At 39.8% G+C, this 16,245-nt stretch overlaps 1 long non-coding RNA gene across 1 annotated transcript in view; it reads right to left on the bottom strand.

Annotated features, from left to right (window-relative positions):
• The window catches only part of LOC111751672 (uncharacterized), a 44,463-nt gene extending 37,412 nt beyond the window's left edge, over positions 1 to 7,051 (bottom strand). Inside the window, exon 1 of the long non-coding RNA XR_010319121.1 lies at positions 204 to 7,051. This is a non-coding gene — a long non-coding RNA (uncharacterized LOC111751672). The remainder of the gene's footprint in view (positions 1 to 203) is intronic.
• Positions 7,052 to 16,245: the final 9,194 nt, after the last annotated feature.

The following is a 16,245-nucleotide window of genomic DNA, read 5'->3' as shown; positions in this document are numbered from 1 at the left end:
CAAGCAATTAACTGGTAGAAATTCTATCCTACAGACATATTCAAACATATGCTCCATACCACATGTCCAAAGGCATGTTATGGAGCATGTAACAGAAAAACATAAAAGGCAACATCAATTAAGGACTGGATATAAAAGAACTAGTACATACACAACAATGCCCTATCAATAAATATTTAAAAACACAGGAAACCTGCTCTCACCTTTTTGACTTGGAACAGTCTCCAAAATAGAATACTGTGCAGGAAATAAGCGAATTATAGAGAAGTGTGTAGTATGCTTTTATTTGCATATGTTTTAAGAATATATACACGTGTGCCTGTAAATTTGTAGAAACTTCTGTAAAGAAACTAATAACAAAACCGCCCCTCAGAGAAAAACTGCATAGCTGGGGGACGGCATTAAGAAGTCTATGTTTCACTATGCAGCATGGTTTATTTCCGGTGGCAAAGTGGTTAAGAGCTCAAGCTGCTAACCAAAAGGTCTACAATTTGAATCCACCAACCACTCCTTGGAAACCCTATGGGGCAGTTCTACTCTGTCCTACAGGGTTGCTATGAATTGGAATTGACTAGATGGCAACAGGTTTGGTTTGGTAAGTAAATATTACCAAAAAATTCAAAAATATATAAAACTGAGCTACTTTATCCTTAAACAGTATTTGAAGGGTAGTTAATTTTTATTAGGTGACAACGCTTTGCAAAGTACAATGGTGTAATAAAGATTACTTCTAGATCTCAAAGGTTGATTTTAATGGCATCTACAACACAGGAATTGTTTAGATAATTTGTAAGAATGAGGAACAAGAGAAAATGGGGATTAGCTCACACACAGGGGTTTCCACATTTCTTCATGCAGACAATTAACCAAGTACTAATAAAACTAATCATTTCCAACAAATATCCATTTATCTAATGTGCTTGTTTCTGTACCTACTAAAGCAACTGCAGTACCCTATGGAGCTGTAAGGGCTGATTCCACTGTAAGACTTCTGTTCACCAAGCCTTGCCTGGTCAACCAAAATAATCTCATCTACAGAAGTGTATGTATGAGGCATTGGTGGCTCAGGGGCAGAATTCTCACCTTCCCTGCGAGAGACACAGGTCTGGTTCCTGGCCAATGCATGTCATGTACAGTCACCGCCCATGTCATTGAAGACTTGGAAGCTACCATGATGCTGAACAGATTTCAGCAGAGCTTCCAGATTAAGACAGACTGGAAAGAAAGGCCTAATGATCTTCTTCTGAAAACCAGCCAATAAAAGTCTTATGGCGAGGTGAGTACAAGATGGCAGAGTAGTCAGACATTTCCAGTGATCCCTCTTACAACAAAGACTCGAAAAAACAAGTGAAACGGTTGTATTTATAACAAGCTAGGAGCCCTGAACATCAAAGGCAAAGTAGGAAAACAGATTGAGTGGCAGGGGTAGGGAGAGGCAGTTCACAAGTGGAAATAAGTTGCCGAACCTGAATCGCCAGAAGCCGTCAGGCATCAATTCCCTAGAGTGACCGTGGAGGGGCTGGCGCTACCATTCCAAATGCACTATCCTCAGGGAGAGACAGTCAGCCGCACAGCCTACTCATACCTCCAAAACCAGAGAAGAATGGAGCTCTCAGCAAAACCTAAGTCCTTCCATATCTTTCACCACACCCCAGCCCCTAAGCCACCTTCAGTGGCTGTTGACTTCCCTGGGCCTCCTGCTGAGTGCACTGATCCATTCTGCAGGCCCTGGAGAAGGCATAAATTCACAATTGGGAGGAAAGATTACCTTCAGCCCTGCATGGACCTGTGTGGGCCTATTTCAGGAGAATAGGCCCATGTTGGCATTTTGCAACTGTTTCAGCTGTGCGGTGGACAGGTGAGTGTTTGATGTTTGACACTGCTTTGCCTATTATACAGGGTCCTCACCTACAACATCAGCGGCCTAAGAACTGGTGACTCCACCCACATCACCCAGCCACCTACAAAAGGGGTCCAAGGATAACTGGTACCTCCCAGTCCTTACAAACAAAAGCACTAGGTGCTCATGGTCTGTCCGCAAAACCCACCCACCTCTGCACTCCAGGGAACAGGGAAGTGCTATCCTCACAGAATCTTAGGGGATGGTTGTCAGGCCCCCGCCTTGTGCAGAGCATGACCCCCTGCTGCAACCAGATATCTGTACCTACACCAATCACCTCTGCCCCTCTAAGACTGTAGGACACAGCCTGTACCACACACTGGATGGTGAACTACCTGGATACCTGAGCTGAATCAATACAAGAAAAGTGAAAGGACTCCTGGCTCATATACCTGGTAACACCTCTAGCCATCTGGTGACAGAATGTTAGAGCTTCAAAGGCGAAAATATAATCATCAAGCTAGCTCACTCAAGCAGCCTATTTGGGCATATCAAATCAAAACAGAGAAAGAAGCTGGCATACAATAAGCAAACATAACATAAATTAATAATTAATAGATGGCTCGGAGACAAAAGTCAATATCAAATCACATAAAGAAGCACACCATAATCGCTTCAACAAGCTCTCGAACCAAAGAATCAAGGGATCTTCTGGATGAAGGTGCCTTCCCGGAATTACCAGATGCAGGATACAAAAGATTAATATACAGAATTCTTCAAGACATCAGGAACCAGATCAGGAAGGAGCTCAGGCAAACTCAGAACAACCCAAGGAACACACACATAGAGCAGCTGAAGGCATTAAAAACGTATGCAAGAACGTAACAAAAAATTTAATAAGCTGCAATAATCCACAGAGAAACGACAACCAAAAACTCAGAACATTAACAATAAAATTACAGAATTAGACAACTCAATAGAAAGTCACAGGAGGCGAATTGAGCAAGTAGAAGGCAGAATCAGTGAGACTGAAAATGAAATAGCACCAATATAGTCGAAGAAATATCAGATAAAAGAATTTGGAAAAATGAAGAAACCCTAATAATCATGTGGGACTCTATCATATCAAGAGAAATAACCTACAACTGATTGGAGTACCATAACAGGGAGGGATGACAGAAAATACAAAGAGAACTGTTGAAGATTTGTTGGCAGAAAACCTCCCTGATATTGTGAAAGAAGAGATGATATCTAAGATGCTCGTCAAACTCCACATAAGGTAGATTTTAAAAGAAAGTCACCAAGACATATTATACTCAAACTTGCCAAAACCAAAGCTAAAGACAGAATTTTAAGAATTGCTAGGCATAAACGAAAAGTCACCTAACAAAGGAGAGTTACTAAGAATAAGCTCAGACTACTCGGCAGAAACCATGCAGGCAAGAAGGCAATGGGATGACTTACATAAAAAAAAAAAATTTCTACCAAGAATCTTATATCCAGCAAAACTGTCTCGCAAATATGAAGGCAAAATTAGGACATTTCCACATAAACAGAAGTTTAGGGAATTCATAAAAACCAAACCAAAACCACAAGAAATACTAAAGGGAGTTCTTTGGTTAGAAAATCAATACTATCAGGTATCAACCCAAGGCTAGAACACTGGGCACAGCAATCAGAAGTCAACCCAGACAGGGAAATCACAAAAGTAAATCAATAAATAAATAAAGCTCAAAAGAGGGAAACACCGATGTCATTATGTAAAAGAAGACAACATTAAAACAAGAAAGAAGGACTAAGAAAGGTAGTGATAGATCTTTCACATGGAAAGGAAGTCAAGGCGATATAAAGAAATACAGTTAGGTCTAAACTTAGAAAAACAGGGGTAAATATTAAGATAACCACAAGGGACATTAACAATCCTATTCATCAAAATAAAATACAAGAAAAAAACACTCAGCAAAAACAAAATCGACAAAGAATATGAGGAAAAGACAATAAATAAACCATTCAGCACAAAAAACTAAGTGGGAAAAAACAAACTGTCAACACACACAAAAAAAGACATCAAAATGACAGAACTAAACTCATACATATCCATAATTACACTGAATGTAAATGGGCTATATGCACCAATAAAGAGCGAGAGTGATAGAATGGATTAAAAAACACAATAGAGCTGGAGGGGGCCAAGATGGGGGACTAGGTAGACCCTACCTCGGATCCCTCTTGCAACAAAGACTCGGAAAAACAAGTAAATCGATCACATACGTAACAATCTACGAACCCTGAACAACAAACACAGATTTAGAGATGGATAACGAACAAATACGGGGAAGCAGCGACAGTTTTCGGAGCCTGGAGCCAGTGTCCCAGTCAGGTAACCTTGGCGCCCGGTTTAGGTCAGGGCCCAGGGGAGCTGACGGCACAAACAAGGGGCGCAGCCCTACCCCCCTGAACTCAACCCGGGAGGGAGCCCAGCCGGTCCGCGCGGGTGGCGTGGAGACGCAGCCGGTGGGAGAATTCCCCGGGAGGCAGTGACTGGTCTTGGAGCTGGGAGTGCAGCGTCCTAGCCAGGGAATCTTGCCGCCGGGTTTTTGACTGGGCGCTGTCACAGCACAAATACGGGGAGCAGATCCACTCCCCTGAACTAACCCCGGGACGGGGCCCAGCCGGTCCGCGGGAGCGGCGGGGCGACGCGGCTGGCCGGACAAGAAGTCCCCGGGAGGCAGCGACTGATTTTGGAGTCGGGAGTGCAGCGTCCCAGCAGGGGAATCTTGACACTGGGCTTTGGACTGGCAGCGGAGGATCTGACCGCGGCTTCAGTGGGCCAGATACCCGGGGGCAATCTCCACACAGCCAGCACACATAGGCGACACGCCCCTCGGGAATCTCAGATAAAATAGTCATCCCAAGCAACACAAGCAACTCAGGCTATATTCCCAGGTGCTACTCTCCTATCTCTCTGATCCTTCCCCCACCCTACCCTGGCAGCTTCATTAACATTGGAATTTCCTGAGCCAGAAGGAGAACAGCTCCGGCTCCGCGGCGGCTTTGCTTCCACCCCCCTTTTTTTTTCTTTTGGTCTTTTCCTAACCCACTCTTCCGGCCTGACAGAAGGAACCACAAAAAACCCAGGGACCAAAAATCCACCCCTAATTGGACTAAAAACACAGAACCAGCTACAGCCAAGAATATACGATCCAAATCTCAGACTTTCATCCTTACAGGGAACAAGGTGGAGGTTATAATCCAAAGGCAGTTCTGATAGGGATCTGACTCCATTTTTTTTTAGCGGATTTTCTGGAAAAACTAGTTTCCCAGTGACGGCTCGGAGACAGCAGTCCATATCAAACCACATAAAGAAGCAGACCATGACAGCTTCTACAACCCCCCAAACAAAAGAATCAAAATCTTTCCCAAATGAAGACACAATCCTGGAATTATCAGATACAGAATATAAAAAACTAATTTACAGAATGCTTCAAGACATCAGAAATGACCTCAGAAATGAAATAAGGCAATCTACAGAAAAAGCAAAGGAACACACTGATAAAGCAGTTGAAGAACTCAAAAAGATTATTCAAGAACATTGTGGAAAAATGAATAAGTTGCAAGAATCCAGAGAGAGACAGCATGTAGAAATCCAAAAGATTTACAATAAAATTACAGAATTAGACAACGCAATAGGAAGTCAGAGGAGCAGACTTGAGCAATTAGAATGCAGACTGAGACATCTGGAGGACCAGGGAATTAACCCCAACATAGCTGTAAAAAAAAATCAGATAAAAGAATTTAAAAAAATGAAGAAACCCTGAGAATCATGTGGGACTCTATCAAGAAGGATAACTTGCGTGTGATTGGAGTCCCAGAACAGGGAGGGAGGACAGAAAACACAGAGAAAATAGCTGAAGATCTCCTGACAGAAAACTTCCCTGACATCATGAAAGACAAAAGGATATCTATCCAAGATGCTCATCGAACCCCATTTAAGACTGATCCAAAAAGAAAAACACCAAGACATATTATCATCAAACTTGCCAAAACCAAAGATAACCTGAAAATTTTAAAAGCAGCCAGGGAGAAAAGAAAGGTTTCCTTCAAGGGAGAATCAATAAGTTCAGACTACTCAGCAGAAACCATGCAGGCAAGAAGGGAGTGGGACGACGTATACAGAGCACTGAAGGAGAAAAACTGCCAGCCAAGGATCATATATCCAGCAAAACTCTCTCTGAAATATGAAGGCGAAATTAAGATATTTACAGATAAACACAAGTTTAGAGAATTTGCAAAAACCAAACCAAAGCTACAAGAAATACTAAAGGATATTGTTTGGTCAGAGAACCAATAATATCAGATATCAACACAACACAAGGTCACAAAACAGAACGTCCTGATATCAACTCAAATAGGGAAATCACAAAAACAAATTAGGATTAATTAAAAAAAAAAATGCTCATAACAGGGAATCACTGAAGTCAATATGTAAAAGATCACAATAATCAAAAAAAGGGACTAAATACAGGTGGCACAGAACTGCCATATGGAGAGTGATACAAGGCGATATAGAACAATACAAGTTAGGTTTTTACTTAGAAAAATAGGGGTAAATAATAAGGTAACCACAAAGAGGTACAACAACTCCATAACTCAAGATAAAAGCCAAGAAAAACGTAACGACTCAACAAACATAAAGTCAAACACTACGAAAATGAGGATCTCACAATTTACTAAGAAAAAGTCTCAGCACAAAAAAGTATGTGGAAAAACGAAATTGTCAACAACACACACAAAAAGGCATCAAAATGACAACACTAAACACTTATTTATCTATAATTAGGCTGAATGTAAATGGACTAAATGCACCAATAAAGAGACAGAGAGTCACGGACTGGATAAAGAAACACGATCCGTCTATATGCTGCCTACAAGAGACACACCTTAGACTTAGAGACACAAACTAAAACTCAAAAGGATGAAAAAAAAATATATCAAGCAAACAATAAGCAAAAAAGAAGAGGAGTAGCAATATTAATTTCTGACAAAATAGACTTTAGACTTAAATCCACCACAAAGGATAAAGAAGGACACTACATAATGATAAAAGGGACAATTGATCAGGAAGACATAACCATATTAAATATTTATGCACCCAATGACAGGGCTGCAAGATACATAAATCAAATTTTAACAGAATTGAAAAGTGAGATAGACACCTCCACAATTATAGTAGGAGACTTCAACACACCACTTTCGGAGAAGGACAGGACATCCAGTAAGAAGCTCAATAGAGACACGGAAGACCTAATTACAACAATCAACCAACTTGACCTCATTGACTTATACAGAACTCTCCACCCAACTGCTGCAAAGTATCCTTTTTTTTCTAGCGCACATGGAACATTCTCTAGAATAGACCACATATTAGGCCATAAAACAAACCTTTGCAGAATCCAAAACATCGAAATATTACAAAGCATCTTCTCAGACCATAAGGCAATAAAACTAGAAATCAATAACAGAAAAACTAGGGAAAAGAAATCAAATACTTGGAAAATGAACAATACCCTCCTGAAAAAAGACTGGGTTATAGAAGACATCAAGGAGGGAATAAGGAAATTCATAGAATGCAACGAGAATGAAAATACTTCCTATCAAAACCTCTGGGACACAGCAAAAGCAGTGCTCAGAGGTCAATTTATATCGATAAATGCACACATACAAAAAGAAGAAAGAGCCAAAATCAGAGAACTGTCCCTATGACTGGAACAAATAGAAAGTGAGCAACAAAAGAATCCATCAGGCACCAGAAGAAAACAAATAATAAAAATTAGAGCTGAACTAAATGAATTAAAAAAAAAAAAAAAAGAATTAGAGAACAGAAAAACAATTGAAAGAATTAACAAAGCCAAAAGCTGCTTCTTTGAAAAAATTAACAAAATTGATAAACCTTTGGCTAGACTGACTAAAGAAATACAGGAAAGGAAACAAATAACCCGAATAAGAAACGAGAAGGGCCACATCACAACAGACCCAGCTGAAATTAAAAGAATCATATCAGATTATTACGAAAAACTGTACTCTAACAAATTTGCAAACCTAGAAGAAATGGATGAATTCCTGGAAAAACACTACCTACCTAAACTAACACATTCAGAAGTAGAACAACTAAATTGACCCATAACAAAAAAAGAGATTGAAACGGTAATCAAAAAACTCCCAACAAAAAAAAGCCCTGGCCCGGATGGCTTCACTGCAGAGTTCTACCAAACTTTCAGAGAAGAGTTAACACCACTACTACTAAAGGTATTTCAAAGCATAGAAAATGACGGAATACTACCCAACTCATTCTATGAAGCCACCATCTCCCTGATACCAAAACCAGGTAAAGACATTACAAAAAAAGAAAATTACAGACCTATATCCCTCATGAACATAGATGCAAAAATTTGGGATGCAGACCCCAAATTCTCATAAAAAGACCATACTTAATGGTCTGACTGAGACTAGAGGAATCCCGGCGGTCATGGTCCCCAAACCTTCTGTTGGCACAGGACGGGAACCATCCCCGAACACAATTCATCAGACATGAAAGGGACTGCACAGTGGGTGGGAGAGAGATGCTGATGAAAAGTGAGCTAATTATATCAGGTGGACACTTGAGACTGTGTTGGCATCTCCTGTCTGGAGGAGGGATGGGAGGATAGAGAGTTGGAGGCTGGCAAAGTTTTCGCGAAAGGAGAGACTGGAAGGGCTGACTCATTAGGGGGAGAGCAAGTGGGAGTAAGGAGTAAGATGTATATTAACTTATATGTGACAGACTGACTTGATTTGTAAACGTTCACTTGAAGCTCAATAAGTGAATAATAAAAAAAAAACACAATAGCTCTATATGTTGCCTCCAAGAGACACACCTTAGACTTGGAGTTACGAACTAAAACTCAAAAGGTGGAAAAAATTATATCAAGCAAACAACATTCGAAAAGGAGAAGGAGTGGCAATAATAATTCCCAACAAAATAGACTTTAAAGTTAAACCCATCAGAAAGGATAAGGACAGATGCTATATAACGATTAAAGGGACAATAAACCAAGAAGATAAAACCATATTAAATATTTATGCACCCAATGACAGGGCTGCAAGATACATAAAACAGGCTCTATCAGCATTAAAAACTGAGATAGAGAGCTCCAAATTAATAGTAGGAGACTTCAATACACCACTTTCGGTGAAGGACAGGACATCCAGAAAGAAACTCAATAAAGACACAGAGGACCTAAATGCCACAATCAACCAACTTGACCTCATAGAAATACACAGAACATTCCACACAACAGCAACCAAGTATACTTTCTTTTCTAGTGCACATGGAACATTCTCTAGAGTAGACCACATACTAGGTCATAAAGCAAGCCTTAGAAAAATCCAAAACACTGAAATATTACAAAGCATCTTCTCTGACCATAAAGTAATAAAAGTGGAAATCAATAACAGGAAAAGCAGGGAAAAGAAAACACTTGGAAACTGAACAACACCCTGCTCAAAAAAGACTGGATTACAGAAGACATGAAGGATGGAATAAAGAAATTCATAGAATCCAATGAGAATGAAAACACTTCCTATCCAAACCTTTGGGACACAGCTACAGCAGTGCTCAGAGGTAATTTATATCAATAAATGCACACATTCAAAAATAAAGGGCCCAAATCAAAGAATTATCCCTTCAACTTTAACAAATAGGAAGAGAGAGACAAAAGAATCCCTCAGGCACCAGTAAAAACCAAATAATAAAAATTAGAGCAGAATTAAATGAAACAGAGAACACAAAAACAACCGAAAGAGTTAACAAGACAAAAAGTCGGTTCGTTGAAAAAATTATCGAAACTGATAAACCACTGGCCAAACTGACAAAAGAAAAACAGGAGAGGAAGCACACAGCCTGAATAAGAAATGAGATGGGCGATATTAAACGGATCCAACTGAAATTAAAAGAATCATATCAGATTGCTATGAAAAACTGTGCTCTAACAAATTTGAAAACCCAGAAGAAATGGGTGTATTTCCAGAAACACACTACCAACCTAAACTAACACAAATAGAGGTAGAATATCTAAATAAACCCATAACAAAAGAAGAGACTGAAAAGGTAATTTAAAAAGTCCCAAGAAAAAAAAGCCCCCGCCCAGATGGGTTCACTACAGATTTCTAACAAACTTGCAGAGAAAAGTTAACACCACTACTACACTAAAGGTATTTCAGAGCATAGAAAAGGATGGAATACGCCCAAACTCATTCTATTAAGCCAGCATACCGCTGATACCAAAACCAGGTAAAGACACCACAAAAAAAAAAAGAAATTACAGTCCTATAGCCCTCATGAACTCAGGTGGAAAAATCCTCAACGAAATTCTAACCAATAGAGTTCAACAGCATAGCAAAAAAATAATTCACCATGATCAAGTGGGATTCATACCAGGTATACAGAGATGGTTCAACATTAGAAAAAGAGTTAATGAAATCCATCATATAAATAAAACAGAAAAATCACATGATTTTATCAATCGATGCAGCAAAGGCATTTGACAAAGTTCAACACCCATTCATGATAAAAACTCTCAGCAAAATAGGAATAGAAAGAAAATTCCTCAGCATAATAAAGGGCATTTATACAAAGCCAATAGCTAACATCATCCTAAATGGAGAGAGCCTGGAAGCATTCCCCTTGAGATCGGGAACCAGACAAGGATGCCTTTATCACTGCTCTATTCCACATAGTGCTGGAGGACCTAGCCAGAGCAATTAGGCTACATAAAGGGCATCCAGATAGGTAAGGAAAAAGTATGTCTCTTTGCAAATGACATAATCTTATACACAAAAAACCCTCAAGAAAACTACTGAAACTAACAGAAGAGCTGAGCACAGTATGAGGATACAAGATAAACATACAAAAATCAGGTGGATTCCTCTACACCAACAAAAAGAACACTGAAGAGGAAATCACCAAATCAATACCATTTACAATAGCCACCAAGAAGATAAAATACGTAGGAATAAGTCTTAGCACAGACGTACAAGACCTATACAAAGAAAACTAAAAAACATTTCTGCAAGAAACCAAGAGACCTATGTAACTGGAAAAACATACCTTGCTCATGGATAGAAGACTTAACATTGTAAAAATGTCTACTCTACCAAAAGCCATCTATAAATACAACGCAGTTCTGATCCAAATTCCAAAGACATTTTTAATGAGATGGAGGAAAAAAATCACCAACTTCATATCGAAGGGAAAGAGGCCCCGGATAAGGAAAGCATTACCGAAAAAGAAGAACAAAGTGGGAGGCCTCACTCTACCTGATTTTAGAAACTATTTTACCACCACAGTAGTCAAAACAGCCTGGTACGGTACAAAAACAGATACATAGACCAATGGAACAGAATTGAGAATCCAGACATAAATCCATCCACATATGAGCATCTGATATTTGACAAAGGCCTAAAGTCAGCCAAATGGGTAAAAGGTAGTCTCTTTAAAAATGTTGCTGGTATAACTGGTATAACTGGATATCCAACTGCAAAAAAATGAAACAAGACCCATACCTTACACCATGCAGAAAAATCAACTCAAAATGAATCAAAGACCTAAATATAAAATCTAAAACGAAAAAGATCATGGAAGAAAAAATAGGGACAATGTTAGGAGCCCTAATACGTGGCATAAACAGTATACAAAACATTACCAACAATGCAGAAGAAAAACTAGATAACTCGGAGCTCCTAAAAATCAAACACCTATGCTCATTCAAAGATTTCGCCAAAAGAGGAAAAAGATTACCTAGAGACTAGGAAAATTTTTTTAGCTATGACATTTCAGATCAGCGTCTGATCTCTAAAACCTACATGATACTACAAAAACTCAACTACAAAAGGACAAATAACTCAATAAAAAAATGGACAAAGGATATGAAAGGCACTTCACTAAAGAAGACATTCAGGTAGTGAACAGAAACCTGAGGAAATGCTCACAATCATTAGCCATTAGAGAAACACAAGTCAGAACTACAATGAGATGCTATCTCACTCTAACAACGCAGGCATTAATCTGAAAAACACAAAATAAAAAATGTTGGAGAGGTTGTGGAGAGACTGCTGGTTTGACTGTGAAATAGTACAACCACTTTGGAAATCAATTTGGGGCTTCTTTAAAAAGCTAGAAATAGAACTACCATACGATACAGCAATCCCATTCCTTGGAATATATCCTAGCGAAATAAAAGCCTTTACACAAACAGATACACGCACCCCCATGTTCACTACAACACTGTTTCCAACAGCAAAAAGATGGAAGCAACCAAGGTGCCCATCAACAGATGAATGGATAAATTATGGTATATTAACACAATGGAATATTACACTTCGATAAAGAACAATGATGAATCCGTGAAACATTTCATAACATGGAGGAATCTGGAAGGCATTATGCTGAGTGAAATTAGTCAGTCCCAAGAGGACAAATATTGCATGAGACCACATTATAAGAACTCGAAAAATAGTTTAAACACAGGAGAAAATATTCTTTGATGGTTATAAGGGTGGTGAGGGAGGGTGGGAGAGAAGTATTCAGTAATTAGGTAGTAGATAAGAACTATTTTAGGTGAAGGGTAAGACAACACACAATACAGGAGAGATCAGCACAATAGTACTAAACCAAAAGCAAAGAAGTTTCCTGAATGAGCTGAAACGCTTCGAAGGTCAGCATAGCAGGGGCAGGGGTTTCAGGCAACATCTAAGTCAATTGGCATAATGAAATCTTTTAAGAAAACATTCTGCATCCCACTTTGGAGAGTGGCATCTGGGGTTTTAAATGCTAGTAAGGGGCCATCTAAGATGCATCAATTGGTCTCAACCCACCTGGATCAAAGGAGAATGAAGAACACGAAAGACAGAGGTAATTATAAGCCCAAGAGATAGAAAGGGCCACATAAACCAGAGACTCCATCGGCCTGAGACCAGAAGAACTAGATGGTGCCCAGCTGCAACCTATGAATGCCCTGACAGGGAACACAACAAAGAACCCCTGAGGGAGTAGGAGGCCACTGGGATGCAGATCTCAAATTCTCATAAAAAGACCAGACTTAATGGTCTTACTGAGACTAGAAAGACCCCAGAGGTCATGATCCCCAGACCTTCTGTTAGCCCAAGACAGGAACCATTCCAAAGTCAACTCTCCAGACAGGGATTGGACTGGACTATAGGAGAGAAAATGGTAGTGGTGAGGAGTGAGCTTCTTGGATCAAGTAGACACATAGGACTATTTGGGCAGCTCCTGACTGCAAAAGAGATGAGAGGGCAGAGGGGGTCAGAAACTGGCTGAATGGACAAGAAAATAGAGTGGAGGGAAGGACTGTGCTGTCTCATTAGAAGGAGAGCAACTAAGAGCATACAGCAAGATGTATATAAGTTTTTGTATGAGAGACTGACTTGGTTTGTAAACTTTCACTTAAAGCACAATAAAAAAAATTTTTTTAATGCATTCATAATTACTGGTGGTTGGAATGCCAAAGTGGGAAACAAGGAATGGATACACAGTCAGAAAATACAGCCTTGGGGACAGAAACAACACTGGAAAGCACATGACATCAATATCACCAGTCAGAAGAAGTCCTGGGGCCGACTGTGCAGCAGATCATCTATTGAGCATATGCAAGTTCAAGTGGAAGCTGAAGAAAATTAGAACAAGTCCAAGAGACCCAAAGTACAACTTGAGTATATCCCACCTGAATTCAGAAGCCATCTCAAGAATAAATTTGATGCACTGAACACTAATGACCGCACTTCAGATGAATGGTGGGATGGTATCAAGGGCATCATTTGTGAAGAAAGGAAAATGTCATTTAAAAAAAAAAAAGTGGATGTCAGAGGGACACTCTGAAACTTTCTTTTGAATGCAAACTATTTAAAGGGAAAGGAAGAAATGATGAAGTAAAAGACCTGAACAGAGAAATTCAAATGGGGGACCAAGAAGACAAAGTTTTATAATGAAATCTGCAAAGACCTGGAGTTAGAAAAACAAAAGGGAAGAACATGCCCAGCATTTTTCAAATGAAAGAAAAAATTCAAGCCTTGCGATGATGGACAAAATCATGAATGACGGAAGCATCAAAAAATGACGGAAGGAATACACACTCATTGTACTGAGAACAATTGGTCAATGTTCAACCAGTTCAGGAGGCAAAATATGACCAAGAACCAATGGTACTGAAGGAAAAAGTCCAAGCTGTAATGAAGGCACTGGTGAGAAAACAAGGCGACAGGAATTAACTGAATAGCAACTGAGATGTACTTGCATATGCCAAGAAATCTGGAAGATAGCTACCTGGCCAGCCAATTTGAAGAAATCCATATTTGTGCCCACTCCAAAGAAAGGTGGTTCAACAGAATGTGGAAATTATTGAAGCATACCATTAATACCACACACAAATAAAATACTGCTGAAGATCATTCAAAAGCAGTTGCAGCAGTACATTAACAGAGAACTGCCAGAAATTGAAGCCACGTTCAGTAGAGGACTTGGAACAAGGTATATCATTGCTGACATCAGATGCATCTTGGCTAAAAGCAGAGAATACCAGAAAGATGTTTAACTGTGTTTTATTGAATGCAAAGGTATTCATCGGTGTAGATCATAACAAATTATGGAAAACACTGCAAAGAATAGGAATTCCAGAACACTTAATTACGCTCATATAGAACCTGAACACACCCCAACAGGATGTCGTTCAAACAGAGCAAGGGGATGCTGCATAGCTTAAAAGGTGTGCATCCCGGTTTATCTTTTTACCATACTTATTAAATCTGTATGCCGATCAAATAATCTGAGAAGCTGGACAATAAGAAGAAGAACGGGGCATCAGGATTGGAAGAAGACTCATTAACAACTTGCAATATGCAGATGACACAACCTTGCTTGCTGAAAGTGAGAAGGACTTGAAGCCCTTACTGATGGAGATCAAAGACCACAGCCTTCAGTAATGCAGCACACCTCAGTACGAAGAAAACAAAATCATCACAACTGGACCAATAATCAACATTATGACAAATGGAGAAAAGACTGAGGTTATCAAGGATTTCATTTTACTTCTATCCATGATCAATGCCCATGGAAACAGCAGGCAAAAAACCAAAAGACGCATTGCACCGGGCAGGTCTGTTACAAAAGACCTCTTTAAAGTGCTGAAAAGCAAGGATGTCACATTGAGGACTAAGATGTGCCTGACCAAGCCAAGATATTTTCAGTGGCATCATTTGCATGTGGAAGCTGTATAATGAATAAGAAAGATCAAAGAAGAATTGACGCCTTTGAATTATGGTGTTGGCAAAGAATACTGAATATACCAGGGACTGCCAGAAGAACAAACAAATCTGTCTTGGAAGAAGTGCGGCCGGAATGCTCCTTAGAGGCAAGGATGGCGAGACTGCGTCTTACATACTTTGGACATGTTGTCAGGAGGGTCCCTGGAGGATATCATGCTTGGCAGAGTACAGGGTCAGCAGAAAAGAGGAAGACCCTCGAAGAGGTGGACTGACACAGTGGCTGCAACAATAGACTCAATACATAACAACTATGAGGATGGCACAGTGCCAAGTAGTGTTTCATTCTCTTGTACACGGGGTCACTATGATTCAGTGCATAACTGGCTTCATTTACAACACATTCACCAGCTACTAGCTTTTGCTCTTACTGGCCCTTCTCCCACTGCACCTGCTTCCCAAACAAGGCACTCATCTTGAAGATAAGACTCTGACATTTTTACTTCCCCAGAATCACTGGACATGTTAAATAATCCTCCCCTTTTTGCTCTAAACGGTCGTCTAATCCAAACTCAAAGTAAAAAACTCTTTTTTTCACTCTTATGTCCTCCCTTAGACATTTCTGCACTGTATTATAATTTTTATACTATTGATATGTACCATTCTTTTCTGTTCTCATTGGACCTTTATGCATTGTGATTACTGTACTGTTTTTTAACCTCCACCACTTCTTTGGGAGTTGTTGGACGACATGAGCACCCAAAAACATTGGGTGTCTTAGTCTTAAATGTGGCAAATACTTGCTTAATTGAGCTGATATTCCTCCTCACGCCATACAAGAAAAAAAAATCCATTACTGTTGAGCCATTTTCGGCTCATAGCGACCCTGTAATACAGAGTACACCAGTCCCACAGGGTTTCCAAGGAGTGCCCAATAGATTCAAACTGTCGACATTCTGGTTAGCAGCAGGGCTCTTAACTACTGCACCACCAAGGCTCCTCGTCACCCCATACCTACTGTAAACTAGTCATTAATAAACTATGACCACTTCTTAGTTGTCTTTGTTGTTAGCTGCCATAAAGTTGATCTGACT

The sequence above is a fragment of the Loxodonta africana genome, chromosome 23, assembly GCF_030014295.1.
Source record: "Loxodonta africana isolate mLoxAfr1 chromosome 23, mLoxAfr1.hap2, whole genome shotgun sequence".
Lineage (NCBI taxonomy): Eukaryota > Metazoa > Chordata > Mammalia > Proboscidea > Elephantidae > Loxodonta > Loxodonta africana.
The sequence above is the reverse complement of the archived record's forward strand: the minus strand, read 5'-3'. Positions and strand labels throughout refer to the sequence as shown.